Source organism: Pezoporus occidentalis, unplaced genomic scaffold (assembly GCF_034315485.1).
Source record: "Pezoporus occidentalis ecotype Australia unplaced genomic scaffold, CSIRO_AGI_Poc_V1 ctg158, whole genome shotgun sequence".
Lineage (NCBI taxonomy): Eukaryota > Metazoa > Chordata > Aves > Psittaciformes > Psittacidae > Pezoporus > Pezoporus occidentalis.
In genome coordinates, this window is record NW_026913404.1 from 1,402,830 (window position 1) to 1,420,840 (window position 18,011).

General features: G+C 42.1%; 1 long non-coding RNA gene across 1 annotated transcript; it reads right to left on the bottom strand.

The window, feature by feature from the left end:
* Positions 1-663: 663 nt before the first annotated feature.
* On the bottom strand, positions 664-6,774 carry LOC134160154 (uncharacterized). The gene is made up of 2 exons (XR_009963465.1): positions 5,743-6,774; positions 664-883 (listed from the first exon to the last, which is right to left on the bottom strand). It is a non-coding gene; the product is annotated as an uncharacterized LOC134160154 (long non-coding RNA).
* Between the last annotated feature and the right edge of the window lie 11,237 nt (positions 6,775-18,011).

The window sequence follows — 18,011 nt, forward strand, 5'->3', positions numbered from 1 at the left end:
ACATTTACACACACATTACTTACCAGAAAGCTTGCCAAGCAAACCCTAACGTTACCTATTAATTCATGATAAACAGTCATCATGTAGGAATTCTGGTTTGCATTAAAAAAGTGTAAAGAGGGAGCTTCCAGGGCACTAATATTCTGCAGTTACCAGGAACTTCTTTCTCTTCCCACTCTATGGTGACATGGAATCATAGAATCATAGACCAGTTACGGTTGGACAGGACCTTAAGATCATCCAGTTCCAAGCCCTCTGGCATGGGCAGGGACACATCACACTGAACCATCTCACCCAAGGCTCTGTCCAACAGAGCCATGTGCTTTAGGCTGCCAGCATGTCTCCGTTGCCATGAACCAACAAATATAACGAATACCAAAATAACACCCATCAGAGGGGCAAATTTCTCAAGCAAATACAAGCCATCTACTGAAAAGAGAGCTAGTACGAGAAACCTTTTCACGGCCAGGCATGTGAGGTCCAAGATGTGATTCTGTCACCACAGCTCCAGTCACCAGAAGAAAGCAGCCACGTGGCAGCTTCCACATCAACCAGTTTATTCCAGTTGCAGCCTGAACGGACAGTGGATGCTGCCAGCATCACACAGCTAGCAGCAGACTTACAAGAAGGAGGGCTTCAATGATGAAAGAAAGAATTGCAAGGCTGTTTTGGAAATGTTTATTAGACCATCTGGATTTTTGACAATTTCCTCTTAGTAGGGAGCAAGGTCTCATGAGTAGTTTGCATCCATTCTAATCCCATCCTCCTCAACATAAAGGGGGCTTATTAATTGTTTTTTTACTCAGTCATCTGAAGATTAGGCTATTCAAATCTGATCAATGCAGGCACTGTGTTCTTGGACACACTTTTATGAGAAGATGCTCTGTAAAAAAATCACAAAAATAAAACAAAAAATAGCGAAAACATATTAGCTCAAAGTATTAAATTAGCCTCCAGTCCAAATGAAATCCAGCCTGAGGCAGCAGATACAGAACGGGGAGAAAAATATTCCAACAACACCCATGGAACTAAGTCAACACAAATCCAAAGCTCTTCAGGCAATACAAAACCCACCCAGCACTTGTCTTAAGAACAGAAAGAAAAACCCCAAAACTCACAATGCAGACAGCCAATTTTTTCTAACAGATATTTTCATTTGTTTCTCTGGAAGTAATTTCCTCCATTAGCACTTTATCAAATGCAAGTAGTTTAGTGCATTTCTACTAATAAACAGCTTTTTATTTTTCCTCTAGGAGACCCATTAAAGCCTCAACCTATTTAAAATTATAGCGGGTTTAATGTCACTTTTGGGTACTCAGCAATTGAAACATCCATCTTCCAAATAAATCCCCATCTTCCCTGACACCATAGAATCATAGAATAGTTAGGGTTGGAAAGGACCTTAAGATCGTCAAGTTCCAACCCCACTGCCATGGGCAGGGACACCTCACACTAAACCATGCCACCCAAGGCTCTGTCCAACCTGGCCTTCAACACCACCAGGGATGGAGCATTCACAACCTCCCTGGGCAACCCATTCCAGTGCCTCACCACCCTTACAGTAAAGAATTTCTTCCTTTATCCAATCTAAACTTCCCCTGTTTAAGTTTTAACCCGTTACCCCTTGTCCTATCACTACAGTCCCTAATGAAGAGTCCCTCCCCAGCATCCCTATAGGCCCCCTTCAGATACTGGAAGGCTGCTATGAGGTCTCCACGCAGCCTTCTCTTCTCCAGGCTGAACAGCCCCAGTTTTCGCAGCCTGTCTTCATAACGGGAGGTGCTCCAGTTCCCTGATCATCCTCGTGGCCTCCTCTGGACTTGTTCCAACAGTTCCATGTCCTTTTTATGTTGAGGACACCAGAACTGCACACAGTACTCCAGGTGAGGTCTCACGAGAGCAGAGTAGAGGGGCAGGATCACCTCCTTCAACCTGCTGGTCACGCTCCTTTTGATGCAGCCCAGGATACGGTTGGCTTTCTGGGCTGCAAGCGCACACTGAAGCCGGCTCATGTTCATTTTCTCATCAACCAACACCCCCAAGTCCTTCTCCGCAGGGCTGCTCTGAATCTCTTCTCTGCCCAACCTGTAGCTGTGCCTGGGATTGCTCCGATCCAGGTGTAGGACCTTGCACTTGGCATGGTTAAACTTCATGAGGTTGGCATCAGCCCACCTCACAAGCGTGTCAAGGTCCCTCTGGATGGCATTCCTTCCCTCCAGCGTATCAACCGAACCACACAGCTTGGTGCCATCGGCAAACTTGCTGAGGGCGCACTCAATCCCACTGTCCATGTCAGTAATGAAGATGTTGAACAAGACCGGTCCCAACACCGATCCCTGAGGGACACCATTCGTTACTGGTCTCCAGCTGGACATTGAGCCATTGACCACAACTCTTTGTGTGCGGCCATCCAGCCAGTTCTTTATCCACCGAGTGGTCCATCCATCAAATTGATGTCTCTCCAATTTAGAGACAAGGATGTCGTGTGGGACAGTGTCAAACGCTTTACACAAGTCCAGGTAGATGACATCAACTGCTCTACCCCTGTCCGTCAGTTCCGTAGCCCCATCATAGAAGGCCACCAAGTTGGTCAGGCAGGATTTCCCCTCAGTGAAGCCATGCTGGCTGTCACCAAGCACCTTGTTGATTTTCATGTGCCTTAGCATGCCTTCCAGGAGAATCTGCTCCAAGATTTTGCCAGGCACAGAGGTGAGACTGACTGGTCTGTAATTCCCCGGGTCATCCATTTTCCCCTTCTTGAAAATGGGGGTTGTATTTCCCTTTTTCCAGTCATCGGGAACTTCACTTGACTTCAACTGACAAGCAGTGAGGAAGGAGATGGGGCCACCTTGATTTACTTCAGCTGTGTAAAAGCTGTTGTTCCAGTCTGGATAACTAGATTCCTTCCTGTAGCTGGAGATGATAGATAACTCCAGCAGGTTGTTCATCTTACTCTGCAACTGATGTGTAAGGTAGATGGACTGATTTGCCCCTGAAGGTGCCTTGACTGATTACTGCTATAATCTAGGTGATTTTCTTGACAAGATTCCTAACCTTTATGCGAGGTTAGGCTAAACCCAGAGGAGGCAATGTCTTCTTCTATCCTACTCTGCAAAGGTGGAAGGCCAAGAGGTGGCCTAGAAGCCATTGGGCATTGGAAGAGCTTACACTTGGATTTTCCAAATAACAAAAATCCTTTTTTTTTGTGAGTAATCTGCCTAATTTGGGACTAGCCATGCTCTGTGTGTCAGGAGAAGCATTTAATAAACAAAAGAACTGGTTGCATAACAGTGTTACAGCTGCTTACAATTTGTGAAGGGTTGTGGGACAGGTTTTTTAATGTGCGATTTATGCTTTTACAACTATAAACTTCTACTTGAGGTCAAATCTTAGACATTTAATGTGTCTGTAACATTTACTTTAAACTTCTTCCTCCAGTTGTTGCTCTGAATACTACCCATAGCTTGTATTATCACGATACACCAAAATAAGAGAAAACTTAGGCCTACTGCAAGTTACAACATAAGCTGTGTTGACCACTATTGTCATCTCTCCCTGACCCCTGGTCCTTTGTTTTTTGACTAAAAAGCACATTTAGGAATATGATGACTGTAAAACAGCACAAGATTAATAATTCTCATTCATTTTATTTTACCATAGTCCCATACAGAAGGTGAAGCGCACATTATCAAAACTGAATTCCAGCAGTAACTGGGATTGCTGCACTCATTCAGTGAATCTCAGCATACCCTGTTCAGCCTGCAGATTTCTACATTCTTCTTCAAGGTGGTTTACAATACAATACCATCAAAACCAGGGGTAAGGAATATCATTTTCAAGAGAAATACTATTGTCACATGTACAGCACCTCAATGTGGTGATGATTAGAGCTTCAGTCACTTTCCCAAGAAAAAGAGGAGAGACAGAAAGAATGGAGAACGCTGCCTGTTACTGTGACCCAATTTGAGAGCTGAAGTAGAGCAATTATTGTGTAGAGAACAGCATTCCTTTCACTGTGTAGCAATTCAACCCAGACAATAAAAGCATATTTAAAATTCAATTGATTTAAAACATAAATGCTGCCAATCTCCCTAATCAAAGGACTTTTCTTCTTCCCTTCATTTGGTACGCTGCCACAATAGGATAACAGAGAAGAAATACTTTATGAAGTGTATTTCTGAGCCCTGTTTTTAATAGAATTTTGTTTGCTGTGGGTAAATACAGGACGTAGTGTTTTATATGTGGGTCATTTTAAATTAATTTTACTGCCTGCACTTTTTATATAAATCAGTTTGCATTAAAATCAGACTTCAAGACAAAGTAAGGATTTTACAAAACCAAACATGGACACATATCAAAGGGATGAGTCTAAACAGATCAAGAGAGTGATGTGACTATGTTAAAATTCACCTCGCAATAAGCTTTTCAGTGCAAGGACGTACAAATGTATTTGTTTCACTGCTTTTCTTATCTGTGCATTCGGCCATATAGAAGTTTCCTATTTTTTTTTCTAGAAAAGCAGCTCATAGTGATAGACTGTTTCTAAGCTCTCTATTATCAATGCAGATATCTAATACTTCTCCTTATCCTCCTCAGAAATAATGCAATCCCAATTTATTTCTCATTAAAGATTCATTGTACCACTAATCAGCTAAAGGTATTTTACTTGAAGTCTCTGACGTTTATTTTTAAGTCTTCAACATTTTAATTGCTTTGCTTTGCCCTTGGGTTCCTAGAAATTAAATACAAACACAAAACTTCCTATGGAAGTAAAATATAAGCCATGAAATTTCTGCACTGTCAGACAACATTATTTCACTTCAAATTTAAGCTTTTACATTTATTACTCACTATTTGTACTCAATTCTCTCTTCCTCACTCCTCTCCTCTTCCTTTAAAGCACCAAAGTAAATAATTCTTCCTCTTATTCACTTCAACTATTCATTGCTTCAGGACATTTACCTAGTTTCTAGCTTTTGAGCGTGCTTCTACTCCCCTCTGTCCTACAATACATGCTCTGGGAAGCAAATCCAGTTGCACAGGCCATAAGGGCAGCAGATATGCCCTGTCTAATCAAGGTCTCGGCCCTTGAAACACTTACCTGCTATAACGCACAGATATGATCTAATTCATTGCGGGAGAAGGGCACTAAATTATTTAAGGCCCTTTTTATTTTTCTTACACATATTCATCAGTAAAATGTCTTGCTGCTATTTTATGTTTTGCAGATGTAGAATGTGTATTCATTACAGATTTGTTATAGAAGGGTATTACTTAACTCTTACACTGAGGTATTTCAAGTGATAGTATCCCTGAATGAACTTGCTGCTATTGAGAAGTGTCAGCTGTACAGAACATTGGCACTGCAGACTGCAGGATCTGTGATCCAGGAGCATTATTTCAATGTTTCCCACAATGTTAGAAGGCAAAAGCCACTTAACTTTGGGACAGTGACTGTAGTCAAGGTCTTAGAAATCTCACAGTTACAGGAAGATCTGCTGATTAGCATCCCCAGTTTTAATTAAATCTGGTGTAGATACTGCCCTTGGGGACTGAAGCATAGCAAAGATACTGTTCTGAAAGTAGGACACAGCCTGACAGAGCCTTAGCAGCAAAAGGCAAAGTCAAGACAGACTCAGAGACCTGACAGAGGTTGAGGCTGCAGCTCAAATTACATCAAATCTCACTTAACCATGGCTGTGGTGGGAGGATAGAGGTTGACCTCATTTTTAAAGTAGTTACTAGCCAATACTGGAATTAGTTGACTCCTTTAGCTGCAGCAACTGATTGTTCAATCCAAGTATTTCGTTGCTGTAAAATAGTCTTCTTACAATGGGAAGACCCCCATTTCTCCTGGGGAGAGAATCCTTTGCAACACTATGGATAACTTCTCTCATCTTCCAGGGGCTTTCATTTTCTGCCTTAAAAATGGGCAAAAAAATAGAGCTGCACACACACATTCAGTGCAAACTTCCCTCTATCAGGTACAGTGTAAAAATTCTAACTCGCCTCCCCACACAGCTCACTGGTGGCTTCTTACCATTTCAACTACCACCACACAAAGGATATTTAATTATTCCTCCCATTAACTCTGAATCCATGACATTTTAAAAGTGAGGTCTGTTAGTGAGAGATCAAACTGATGCTCAGCATTTTTCAGCACAATATTAAAAATGACATGTCATAGTTTACTCACTGTACTAGTGTTAGTACACATTCATGATAGACTTTTGAGATCCACAGACTAACTGGTGAGTATTATTGCTTAATACAAAATAATAAATATATTTAAAGGGAATGATTTGGCAAATATGATCAATTTTTAATTTTAATTGATCTTTAATGTATTTTAAGACAAAAAATCTCTCCTTACCCCCAAACCTACAGAAGATGTCTAGAACTGTATCCCAGTGAGGAAAAAAGTTCTGGAAGTGGCAATGAGTATACAAATCCTCAATGTGATACTTGTTGCTAAGGTTTATTTCTTATCTTCTGAACTTACAGCTTTATAGGCTGAAAGAAAAGTTTGCAATTTTCTTTTTAAGTTCTTCACATAAATTTAACAAGCAGAAGATGAATTGTTGCAATTTACTTTGATCTCATACCTGTTTCTAGACTGTCTCAATACACTGTCTTATAGCTTTCTTCTCAGATGTTTATCTCTTTCCCTTCCTTATATCAATGCTAATGGCAAGCTTTAGAGGAGATACTCCATTGCAAGAACTTTCTAGACTGGTAAGGAATGTATTAGTAGAAAGTATTCTAAACATTTAAGCAAAAATCCAAAACTTGATGCATTTTTTCATTATTTTGACTGCATGGATAAATGCCAGTCGCATCCTTATTATTCTGCACTGACTTGTCAGCCCATCTGTGGCTATAATATGAGCTGTCTTCTCTGTAGAAAAATACTGGAGTAGCCTGATACATTACCAAGGGTGTAGGAAAGAGTTCTCCTAAACAAATCATAATGACCTGCTTTCTTGAAAAAAGTAGGCAAGTGTTTGCCAGGTGAGGGGAAAATCAGGCTTCGTTGTGAAATCTCAGTTAGCAAGGTCAAGCTAAAACACAAAAAGACCCCACATTTGAAATCTGCCTTATTTAACAATGAAAAACTAGGGAATGCAGAGCATATCTATCAGTATCATTTACTTCTCAGCTGGCAAACATAAGACAAACTTTCTCTTTTCACAGAATCACGGAACCCCAGACAGGTTTGGGGTGGAGCGAACCTTAAAGCCCATCCAGTTCCAACCCCCTGCCATGGGCAGGGACACCTTCCACCAGACCAGGTTGCTCCAAGCCCCATCCAACCTGGCCTTGAACACTGCCAGGGATGGGGCAGCCACAGCTTCTCTGGGCACCCTGTGCCAGCGCCTCAGCACCCTCACAGGGAAGAGCTTCTGCCTGATATCTAACCTGAACCTCCACTGTTTAAATTTGAGCCTGTTACCCCTGTTCTATCACTACAATCCTTGAAGAGGCTACAGTCAGTGATGAAGAGTCTTGAAAGTTTATGCTCATATTTGACTCATTACTTTAATGTTACCAGAAAACTAAATTATGTCCAGTGTTTTCACTGCAGGAACTTAACAGGGCCTAACCTGCATGTAGGATGTCTCATAGTATGAGACACTGAAACATTACAGAGGGAACAGGGTAAACTGAGTTTCCAGGAAGCTCTTGTGAATACAGTCAGATTGTGTCAGCTTAGGTTCAACATAATTATTTTAAATTAACACCTCTGCCCAGAATCAGGGGAATTACCCAGCCAGCTCCTCACATTCAGAGGCTTAAGAAAGAGAAAAGAGAAAAGATAGATAGACTGAGTTGGGGTTCTTTTGACACACACTGAACTTTCTTGACCTAACTCTCCCTGAATACCAGTCCCATGACAGCAGGTACTATTGAGTATTCAGCTGCATTGCACCTTTATATCACCTCAGCCCTGAGTAGTTAATATTTCAGTGATAAGTACTGAACAAGACATGTGCCTAATGCATTTTAATGCACTTAGAAGTCATGATAAAAATAACCATTTATCAAAGAAAGCTTTTTAGTAAAAAAGCCGTATGAGTTTGAATAGTCTTACAGTCTTTGCAAAGTAGAACCAAGTTTCACTCAAAGTAGGACTCTAAAAGCCTTCAGAAACATTATTCAAAAACATTTTGATGTGCTGAAATTGCTAGCCACTTTCAAATTGACATCAAAGAAGGAGGAAATTAAAATCTTAGTAATCCTCCAGAATATCCCAGTTTGATTATCTGACCTGGTATCAAACTGTTTGGATAGATTGCATTCAGAAGTGTCAGCCTGTCATCATCTCTGCTCCTGGACATTAGATTTCACTCAGTACAGTGTAAAAGCAACAAAGATTTCACAACAGTACAGTGTAAAAGCAACAGTACAGTGTAAAAGCAACAAAGATACTGAGAAAATTTAGTATCTAATATTTAGCATCAACCAGGAGACGTGGAATAGAATATATTTCCTTACCCTCCTTGTATATTAGGACACTACTACACTGAACTAAGGCTAATAAAACGATATGTGAATATTTTATTGAACACATTCATTTCATAATCTGCTTTGGACAAATGGCTGAATAAGTTACTTGCAGTATCTTGCAAAGAGAGTAATACTATTTCACTTCAGAACAAGGGTAATACATCCTTCAAATAATCATATTTGAATGGTGGCTGATGGTGGCAGATGCAGGTGGTGGATTCCCCATACCTGGAGACACTCAAGGCCAGGCTGGATGTGGTTCCGGACAACTTGATCTAGTTGAAGATGCAGGGGGGGTCAGACTGGATGAGCTTTGAAGGTCTCTTCCAACCCAAACTATTCTATGATTCTATGATATTGTGAATTTTGTGGTGTCAACTACTTCACCCAAGCATTTTCACCTACAATCAGTCAAAAACAAGACTGCTTCCTTGAGTGACATAGTACCTGGTGACATAACCCTACAGTTATGTCACTAGTTACCACCATTAGCCAAGATCTTCCAAAATACTTTGTTTGGCTGACAAGCAGCTAAGATGCAAACTTTTCTTAAGAGAAGGAGCCATTGAACCCAGGACAAAGATGCAAAATTTTCTAGTTCTAAGGTGAAAGCAGTGTGTGTGTGTCCTGGTTCAGCAGCAGCAGTCATTTTTCTCCTTCTTAGTAGCTGGTGCAGTGCTGTGTTTTTGACTTTCAGCTCAGGAACAGCGCTGATAACACCGATGTTTTTAGTTACTGTTCAGTAATGTTTAGTCTGACCAAGGACTTTGTGAGCCTCATGCTCTGCCAGGGAGGAGGGGAAGCTGGGAGGAAGCAGAGACAGGACACCTGACCCAAACTACCCAAAGAGGTATTCCATACCACAGCATGTCATGCCCAGGATATAAACTGGGGGGAGTCACCCAGAAGGGCGAGATCACTGCACGGTCGGGCTGGGTAATGGTCTGTGGGTGGTGAGCGGTTGTATTCTCTTCCCTTGTTATTTCCCTTATCATTATTATTATTGGTGGTAGCAGCAGTGGTTTGTGTTATACCTTAGTTACTGGACTGCTCTTATCTCAGCCATGGGAGTTACATTCTTTCAGGCCTCCTCTCCATCCCTCTGGGAGCAGGGAGTGGAAGGTGGGGGAGTGAGTGAGCGGCTGTGTGGTTCTGAGTTACTGGCTGGGCTTAAACCACGACAGTGAGCAAGGCTGGGAAATTGATTCCTCAGTCTTTGTATACCTCTTTTGAAGTTTTCACCTACAATACTATTCAGTGGCAGTCAGGAAAATAAGGAATGGCCACCTCAAAGCCAAGAATGAGAGTAAGGCTTTCTTATGTGAACTACAGAACAGTGATAAAAGGCAAGTAACTTTATCCCTTATGAAGGAGATATATATGTACACGTCTACGGGGGTATGATATAATAGGCATCACATGGTGGGATGGCTCCTATGACTGGAGTGTTGGAATGGAAGGTTACAGGTTCTTTAGGAAAGACAGGCCTGGCAGGCGGGGAGGGGGAGTTGCCCTTTATGTTAGGGATAGGCTGGAGGGTATGGAACTCTGTCTGGGGACAGGTGAGCAGTCAGCAGAGTTTGTGTGTCAGTGTTAAAGGGAATATAGCTATGGGAGACATTACTGTGGGGATCTGTTACAGACCGCCTGATCAAGGAGAACCTGTGGATGAAGCACTCCATAGACAGATAGGAAAAGCCTCACGCTCACAGGCCGTTGTTCTCATGGGTGACTTCAACCAGCCTGACATCTGTTGGAAGGACGGTACGGCCCGGCACAAGCAATCCAGGAGGTTCCTCGATTGTGTGGAAGACAACTTCCTTCTGCAAGTAATAGAGGAGCCGACAAGGAGAGGTGCCATGCTTGATCTCGTGCTCACCAACAGGGAGGGGCTTGTTGGAAATGTGACTCTCCAGGGTAGCCTTGGATACAGCGATCACGAGGTGCTCGAATTTGAGATCCTCAGGACAGTGAGAAGAGCGTGCAGCAAGCTCACTGCCCTGGACTTCAAAAGAGCAGGCTTTGGCCTCTTCAGGAACCTGCTTCGGAAGGTTCCATGGGATACAGCCCTAGAGGGCAGAGGGGCCCAAGACTGTTGGTTGATATTCAAGGATCACCTGCTGCAAGCTCAGGAATGCTGCATCCCAACCAGAAGGAAGTGCAGCAGGAGGGCCAGGAGACCTCCTTGGATGGATAAGGAGCTCCTGAGGAAAATTCAAATGAAAAAAGAGGCTTATAATAAGTGGAAGCAAGGACAGGTGGCATGGGAAGAGTACAGGGATGTTGTCTGGGAAGCTAGGGACCAGGTTAGGAAAGCTAAGGCCCAGTTAGAATTAAACTTGGCTAGGGATGTGAAAGATAACAGGAAGGGATTCTATGGGCGCATTGCAAATAAAAGACCGACTAAGGACAATGTGGGCCCTCTCTGGAAGCTCTCAGGAGAACTGGCTACACAGGATTTGGAGAAGGCTGAGGTTCTGAATGACTTCTTTGCCTCGGTCTTCACTGGCAAAGGCTCTGACCAAACCACCCAAGTCTTGGAAGGCAGATGCAGGGACTGTGAGAATGAAGACCTTGCGTCCACTGTAGGAGAGGAACTGGTTCGAGACCATCTTAAAAATCTGAATGTGCACAAGTCCGTGGGTCCTGATGAGATCCATCCCCAGGTCCTGAAGGAGCTGGCAAATGAAGTTACGAAGCCGCTGGCCATCTTATTTCAGAAATCCTGGCAGTCAGGTGAAGTTCCCGGTGACTGGAAAAAGGGAAATACAACCCCCATTTTCAAGAAGGGAAAAATGGATGACCCGGGGAATTACAGACCAGTCAGTCTCACCACTGTGCCTGGCAAAATCTTGGAGCAGATTCTCCTGGAAGGCATGCTAAGGCACATGAAAATCAACAAGGTGCTTGGTGACAGCCAGCATGGCTTCACTAAGGGGAAATCCTGCTTGACCAACTTGGTGGCCTTCTATGATGGGGCTACGGAACTGATGGACAGGGGTAGAGCAGTTGATGTCATCTACCTGGACTTGTGTAAAGCGTTTGACACTGTCCCACACGACATCCTTGTCTCTAAATTGGAGAGACATCAATTTGATGGATGGACCACTCGGTGGATAAAGAACTGGCTGGATGGCCGCACACAAAGAGTTGTGGTCAATGGCTCAATGTCCAGCTGGAGACCAGTAACGAATGGTGTCCCTCAGGGATCGGTGTTGGGACCGGTCTTGTTCAACATCTTTGTCGCTGACATGGACAGTGGGATTGAGTGCGCCCTCAGCAAGTTTGCCGATGGCACCAAGCTGTGTGGTTCGGTTGATATGCTGGAGGGAAGGAATGCCATCCAGAGGGACCTTGACACGCTTGTGAGGTGGGCTGATGCCAACCTCATGAAGTTTAACCATGCCAAGTGCAAGGTCCTACACCTGGGTCGGAGCAATCCCAGGCACAGCTACAGGTTGGGCAGAGAAGAGATTCAGAGCAGCCCTGTGGAGAAGGACTTGGGGGTGTTGGTTGATGAGAAAATGAACATGAGCCGGCTTCAGTGTGCGCTTGCAGCCCAGAAAGCCAACCGTATCCTGGGCTGCATCAAAAGGAGCGTGACCAGCAGGTTGAAGGAGGTGATCCTGCCCCTCTACTCTGCTCTTGTGAGACCTCACCTGGAGTACTGTGTGCAGTTCTGGTGTCCTCAACATTAAAAGGACATGGAACTGCTGGAACAAGTCTAGAGAAGGGCCATGAGGATGATCAGGGGCTGGAGCACCTCCCGTATGAAGACAGGCTGAGGAAGTTGGGGCTGTTCAGCCTGGAGAAGGGAAGGCTGTGTGGAGACCTCATAGCAGCCTTCCAGTATCTGAAGGGGGCCTATAGGGATGCTGGGGAGGGACTCTTCATTAGGAACTGTAGTGACAGGACAAGGGGTAATGAGTTAAAACTTAAACAGGGGAAGTTTAGATTGGATAAAAGGAGGAATTTCTTATACTGTGAGGGTGGTGAGGCACTGGAATGGGTTGCCCAGGGAGGTTGTGAATGTTCCATCCCTGGTGGTGTTGAAGGCCAGGTTGGACAGAGCCTTGGGTGGGAGGTGGGAGGTGTACCTTCTCATGGCAGGGGGGTTGGAACTTGATGTCCAACCCCAACTATTCTATGATTCTATGTTTAGATATTGTTTCCCATTGCCCTGTGCTCAGCTGGGATAGTTACCTTCTCTACTTAGTAGCTGGTATAGTGCTGTGTTTTGGATTTAGGATGAGAATAATAATGTTGATAACACACTGATGTTTCAGTTCCTGCTAAGCAGGGCTTACACTAGGTCAAGGACTTGCAGCTTTTCATGCTGCCTAGCAAGTAGGCCAGAGGGGCATGAGGAGCTGGGAGGGGACACAGCCAGTACGGCTTATCCCAAGGGATATCCCATGCCTATGGTGCTGTGCTGAACAGTAAAACTAAGGAGAATTGGCTGGGGGTGGTGGATGCTGCTCAAGGACTTGCCAGGCATCAGTCAGTGGGTGGTGAGCAGCTGCATCGTGCATCACTTGTTTTGTGTATTCTTCTATCGTTGTTATTATTTTCCCTTCCTTTTCAGTCCTACTAAATTGTCCGTATCTCAGCACATGAGTTTTACCTCTTTTCTGATTCTCTCCTTCATCCCACAGGGGGGAGGGAAGCAAAGGGCTGGGTGGTGTTCCCCTGCCTGCCCAGTTAAACACAACACCTATACATCCTTTCTACCTTTCCTGTGGAGCTATTATAAAGGACAGCAATATCCTTTCTGTGTATTTATGTATATATGTCTGGTTAGTAAATCAGACTGTTGAGCTTTTCCTAAAAGCTCTTGTACCTACCCTAAAGGAAAACTAGCCCATGTTTTGAATCCTCTAAAGTTCTGGTGTGTTTTCTATTAAAGGTCACTGAAAACAGCATCCACATGAGGTTAGATACAAAGGCATAAATTTGAAATTTATATTTGATTACGAAGGCCTCTGAATGCTGAACAAGTTTGGAAGTTTCTAATTAGCTGTCAATGATCTCATAACCTGCCATATTCAGTAGATGCATAATTAGAACTGCCTCACATCTTTACACATAAATTATGCTGTGTGCTAACAAAGAGAAACTCCCAGTGAGGTATGCTTTAGATTGTAGAGTTGCTTTCATCATATACCTTTGACTTCTCGACGGCATGTTTTCCACTTGCTGCTTAATGATAAGGGTAATAGAAAGCAAGAAAGCAAAATACTGCTTTGGGAAACCAAATACACTGCAGATTACCATACCTTCTTCTGCTTAAAGCAGAGCAGATGATTAGTTTGGTTCACAGGCTTACAATACTTCTTCCCAAAGACAAAAAAGTCCCTGCCTTTCAAGAGCAGTCCATGGCTGAAGTCAATCATCTGGTTGGACTGTTAGGTTGGACTGTGAGAATTATGACTGCCACACCAGCACAGAACATGCTCTGGAGATTTCTTTTGGAATTGTATAAATGTATGCAAATGGAGGAAGAAAGCATGAGGAAAAGCCCTTCCCATATACTTATGTTCAATATGCTTTTTTTCCTAAACATAGCAGTGTCTGCTTTAAGACAAAAAGCCTCTTCAGCACTGCCAGCTAGCACAACATACACCAGAGACATCTCTACCAGCTATCATACTCTGAATGATCTTTGCAAAAAGGCCCAGCTGAAAGCCTCCACACTACAATTGATGAAACTTGTCAATGAGGTGCAAATTGCAGAAATCTTTACAAAGCTCTATTCAACATCTGTCTCAAGAAAAGTAGATCTGATAATTCACCTCCAGCAGATAGCAATTTTCGTAAACATTTCCTTTTCTTTCCATTCCAGGTATTAGAATACAACTAAAGAAACCTGGATGATTGAGTTGTGGAACAAAAGCATTTGTTCAAAAGACTGAAACCCACAGTCAAAACAAGGCACAGATTTTTAAAGCAACAGGAATTATTAACATTTTTCTGTTGCAGGGTACGTCCCAATCACACACAGAATTGTACATGTTTTGTTCCTATTTAAGAAAACCTATTTTTCACCACAACTGTGTATGCAAGCATTTCTTTTTGTGCCAATAGCAAATGTACTCTCAGTCTCCCTGCAAGGCTATTCAGCTGTAGGCTGATGAAAGAAAAGGCAGCACCTCTGGAGGGTAGTGTGTATGTATGGTTTCAGAAAGCACAGTGGAATTATTTCGTAGAATCATAGAATCGTAGAACAGTTTGGATTGGAAAGGACCTTAAGATCATCTAGTTCCAATCGCTATCCATGGGCAGGGACACCTCATCCTGGACCACACTGGAGAAAGATTTTCACCAAAATCTCTTCGAGTTCTGTGTTTATCAGAGTATTTATCGAAGATACAAACATTCCACCCTCACATTCAGACCTCTACATCTTTTACCTATTGGAAGATTTTGGAGGACCACTGGTAGAAGACTGTTTCCTATCTCAGCAAAAATGTGATTTGCCAAGCATTTTTTACAACAATTTTTAAAATTTGCATGACCAATGTTTTTTTTTCTTCATTTTATTTCAGTAAATAACTGAGCAGGTTTTCAGTTTGCTGAACATCAGGTACCCCTACTAGTTTCTGTCATTCCACCCCATTTAATTTTTGTAGTCAAAGCAGAACTTTTCGGGGAGAAGTCTCAGAAAATGATGTTATCCAACATGAAAACCTGAGCTGCTGAGCTACATCCTCACACAACTGCCAACCTCAGCCACACCTGAAAACCTTTTGTAGGCTCAGTGTTCTGCTGTAAATACCAGAAGAGCTGCACAGTGTCAGAATAATGCCTTTTAAGATGGTCCACAACTACAATAACCAAGTAATGCTTTCGAGCAATGGAACAGGAATGAAAGTGATTAACTGCAGGTTATTTTGTTGGCTGACTACAAATTTTGTTAGCTTTTGTCCTACAATATAGTATCTCCAATTCTTTAAGATTGGTTATTTTTACATTGCAAGGAGAGCGAAGAAAATGTCTGTGTACATTCTGGAAAGCAAAGGTGGCACTTCTGAAAGCAAATACTGGCATTGAGATTAAGTGTTTCAAAACTATTTACACATTTCTGCTTTCACATACCCATCTTCAGATATTGTGGCTTTCAGTTGAAGAGACTGACCTGCAATACCACGGAGTTCACTGAGAATTACAGGGCAAGAACTTGGAAAAGTAATTTGGGCAACCATCCATTAGGATGAAACTAATCAGTGCCCTTCAAATAGCTTCCTCCTTTGTATATACAAGAACTATCAGAAGTGGATATGAAGAAAAAGCAGCCTAATGGATGCAACAGAACACAATCTGGAAGTTCACTTGCAATCCAGTTTAAAGACTGCTTATGATCGTAACTAAGTTGCAGAATTCCTGGGAATTCTTACTGCTTTGAATTCTGGGAAACTGAGGCCTTGTTTTGGTATTATCTCACTGATTTGAACTATACTTTAAATAATGACAATTTTTCTTGGCTTCTTGGAGACTAAAATCAACCTGGGTTACTTCCTTTGACATAACAATTACATGAAACAGATTAATGTGCCCAAATGAACTTGTTTCAGACACACTAATAAATTTGTTAGATTCTACTTGCCTATGCTAGATCATCATCCAACTAACTATGCTTCTACAGTGTTCCTCATTGATTGAAACCTCTTTTATACCAATCAATGTACACTTTTTTCTTTTGTAAAATACAAATGAAATATATGTTATTTTTAGAGTCTGCTCAAGTTTTCACACCAACGGTGGTTGCAAATACAGTAAGAGCATAATACTATATGTTAAACTTTCTATGCAACACATTAAACCCTAGTATCCTGTGGAGACATAATCACATTATAGCTCTAAGCACATTTAATGCTTCTATTTATCAACGTGTTGGAGAAAAGGAAGCAACCTTAGCTCATCAACATCGTTTCATATTCATATACCAGCTAGAGAACTAAGTCACGTGGGGACTGGTGATACTGTCCTTCACATTGCTGTTCAGTAACTCATATGCATATGTAAGTAAAGAGTTTGCCAGTAATTTCATTCTGCTGAATTTATCACAAACAAACAAAAACCAAGCAAACAAAAATCCTAGGACTTTCAGGCTCCAAGAGTCATATTCCTGTCCATTATAAATGATGATAAAACTTTGATTCCAGACTCACATACTCTGTGACATGCCCTTCAGTAGGCAAGGGATTGTAAGGGCTAACAATTACCAAGGAAAGGTTTTATGAAAGCCCTTCAGCAGGTGGAGCATAAGTGCTCAGGATTGTGTCTTCCCATGGTCTAGCAGTAAGGGATAAAGCAGCAGGTGAATGCCAATAATATGCTTTGTTAAACAGCTACTGGACTGGGAAGCCCCTGAAAAAGCTGAATTAACATGAATGAAAGCCAGCCCAATGTGCCACAATTGTTGAGACCTGTATGAAGGACTGTGTCTATTGTGTGTCCTCTTTGGACCTCTATGAACTGTTCATGATATGTTAATGAGCTCAGAAACATTAATGTGCAAGTACAGAAGTATTCTGGAGGCAACAGAACATACCCTAATATTCCTACAAAATGACCATAAAATGCTTACTTGTGCATATACTTATCTGCAAAGATATCAGAAACATGACTTCACTTTGTCACACACAGGCAAGCACTGAAATAGAGAGCATTTTATTTTGAAAGGGACCTCTGAAGGTCATCTGTCCAAACCCTGCTCAAAGCATGCACTTAGGCTGAAAGAAGCATATAACCTCTTCTTCCCTTGACACCCAGCATAAAATATTAATGAAAAATAAAGCCTTATTTTGGCACCCTCTGATTGCAGCCCTACTTACTGTGCCATTTTTGTTAAAGAAAACACAGTGATATTAAAAGGCTCACTGAACTGCTTTCATGGTCTGGGTTGCCACTTGCTTATTGGTCTTCAAGTTAGCAAACTGGAACAAAACGTCACGCAACCAACAGAAGTCCTGACATTTACAACAACCTGGAATTTTACTCTGAAGATTCCATCTGACTTGAAAATAGAGCTTTAAGTCCTTTGTAGCAAATGGGGACAGGGTTATTTTGTAAGAATCTACTTGTTAGCAAGTTATTTTTATTCATATCATTTAAACCGATCTGTCTTATTTGTTCCCAGAGAATGCCCGTCTGATCTACTGATCAGAGCTTTCTATATCCATGATTTTCAACTTCTAGAGTGCATGAATCCATGCATTACAAAAGGAGATGTGTTTTTGTATTTCAACTCCTAGAAGTCCAAGACATACACAATTTTGCCTACCAAATGTTTTTGTCAAGATGGAAAAAAAACATTTTTATCTATTAAAGCCAGAACCAGATTCCATTGAATTTATGTAAGAAATTCTGACTTGCTTTCCTCTCTAATAAATTTGTCAGAAACAAAAGATAGGTGTGCAAAAAGAGAAATTAAAGAGCTCTGGGGTGTTTTTTCTTATTCATGTGTTTGCTTGTTTCACATAAACTACAAAGTCATGGAGAAG